Source organism: Echinops telfairi, unplaced genomic scaffold (assembly GCF_000313985.2).
Source record: "Echinops telfairi isolate 266 unplaced genomic scaffold, ASM31398v2 ScPeMD7_5927;HRSCAF=6808, whole genome shotgun sequence".
In the NCBI taxonomy this organism is placed as follows: domain Eukaryota; kingdom Metazoa; phylum Chordata; class Mammalia; order Afrosoricida; family Tenrecidae; genus Echinops; species Echinops telfairi.
In genome coordinates this window covers 1,316,658-1,319,167 of record NW_022109827.1, presented here as the reverse complement: position 1 = coordinate 1,319,167, position 2,510 = coordinate 1,316,658, and positions in this window count along the sequence as shown.

Here is a 2,510-nt window from a genome sequence, read left to right as displayed (position 1 = left end):
CAAAAGACAGACAGCACTGGGCAAAGTTGCTGTGCAAGATCACTTTAGGGTACTCGAAAGCAAGGATGTTACCTGGAGGACAAAAAGGTGCCTGCCCAAAGCCATGGTATTTGCAGTTGTCTCATATGCATGTGAAAATTGGACATTAAATAAAGAAGATAGAGTAAGAATTGATTGGTTTGAGGAATCAACTAAACCCATGTGGAAGAAGCACATCAGCCTTCGTGATCCAAGTATTATAAATAATATAATCCAAATCTAAATCAGGAAATGGGCATCGAGCTTAAATTGTGAACTCCTGGTTTTCAGAAGGTTATGGATGACAATGAAAGTTCAAAATCATTTCCAGGGTCTACACATGGGTTGGTCTCCAGTGAAAAGCCCTTCAGTCATAGCTGAGGGGTGTGAATAGCCCTGTTCTCAGACAAAAAGCATTAAAAGACAATTGTGGAAGACGAAGTTAGGTAAAAAACGTGGTGTCTTATCATTTGATCTTCTTTTAGACCCATTTTAAAGCTGTTTCAAAAAAAAATTTTTTTTTAAGTGACGGGGAAATACACATGGATTAAGCCTCTGGGGAATCCCCTCTGATCACGGGCCAGGGATGTGAATAGCTTTGTTCACGTGCACAATGAAGTGGTAAGAGCGGTGAAGTCAAAACTTAGCACCCTCTCATTTGATATTCCTTATAACTCATTCAAATTTATTCTAGTTTTTCATATTTTTTGCTTTTTAATTGAGATTTCATCTATTTTGCTTTGTTATTCATGTTAGGTTTATCTTGTTCTTGTGGTTTGTCTTCCAGTATGTTTCTGTATATGAGATCCAGCATAGGTAAACCGATAGAGACAGTAACTGGATTAATAGTCCATGGCAGGGGAGGGTGGGGGGAAATGGGAAGCTGCTAACAATGAACACAAGATTGTAGAACATGTCCTAAAACGGATTGTGGTGATGACTGTACAACTCTTCTAAATGTGATTGAACTATTGAACTGTATGATATGTAAATTATATGCCAATAAAACTATTGGGGGGAAAAGAATTGGTGGGTTTGAAATGAGGTACTGAAGAATATTGAAAGTACCATGGACTGCTAAACAGAGAAATATGTCTTGGAAGAACTATGGCCAGAGTGATCCTTAGAGACATTATCAGGAGAGACCAGTCCCTGGAGAGCATTCTTGGTAGGGGGCAGCAAAAGTGAGGAAGTCCCTCCGTGAGATGGAGTGACACAGTGGCTGCGACAATGGGGACAATCAAAGGAACGTGTGTGAAGATGTCTCGGGACCTCAGAACTGGGCAGTGTCTAATTCCGTTGTGCATAGGACCACTATGGGTTGGAACCAACTTGATGGTCAATTAACAACAAGGACTTAAATTCCATGTCCAGTCAATAGAACCAATCCCTTGCACATACATCTCATTTCCTGCTTACATGTTGCTAACTCTCTTGGCAAAATCCAACCTTAGTTAATTCTAACACTGTTAATTCCAAAAAAGCTGTAGTGGCATATCAGGATCTGAGTTGGACTACTATTATAAGGACAGCAGTTTGAAACTAGCAACTGCTACGTGGGAGAAAAAGTAGGCTTCCTCTTCTTGTAAAGATTTATAGTTCAAACGAAGAGGGAAGGAGAGAGTGGAACACATCCTGGCCCACCAAACCCCAAGGACGATATTCCAGCTCAGAGCAGCCAATGCACAGAGGGGACCATAGGGCCGGCCCCACCACGAGACACGATGGGCCTCACTGACCCAATAGGCTATGGGGGACAACACTGGAGACACAGTGTGAGAACTGTGCCCAATCTGACCCCACCACACAAGTGCGAAACATTAAGGGTGTGCAAGAGAACAGCAAGGGAGGCAAAGCAATGTTGTCCCCAGTAAATATCAAAAATAGATTTTGGAGCCAGGGCATGGCACCCTATCAGACTCAACTGGAAAATACACCTAAAGGTCAACAAACAGACCTAGAACTATTTATAGGCTTTTCTTTTTCGTGGGTTTTGCTGTTGTTGTTTTGTTGCTGTTTTTCTCTGTCTTATTTTTGTGCTTATTATTGTCTCTGCATGTCTATCTAAGATAGGCAGGATAAACACTCTGGAGGCAAAAACTATGGGACTAACAGTTCTGGTGGGGACACAGGAGAGGGAGAGGTGGGGGAAGGGAAGCAGGGTGTCAATCAACCCAGGGACAAGGGAACAAAAAGAGATCTAAAATCGATGGTGCAGAGGTTATAGGATGCCTGATGGGACTTGATCAAGGGCAATGTAACCAAGAGTAATTACTGAAACCTGAATGAAGGCTGAACATGACAGTTGGACAAAAGGAAAGTAAAAGGAAATAGAGGAAAGCACTAGTAGGCAAAGGGCATTTATACAGGTCTAAATAAAGGCATGTACATATGTGAATATATTTACATATAACAATAGGGAAATAGATCTATGTACATATATTTACATGTTAAGAATTATGGTACCAGATGGACATTGGGCCTCTACTCAC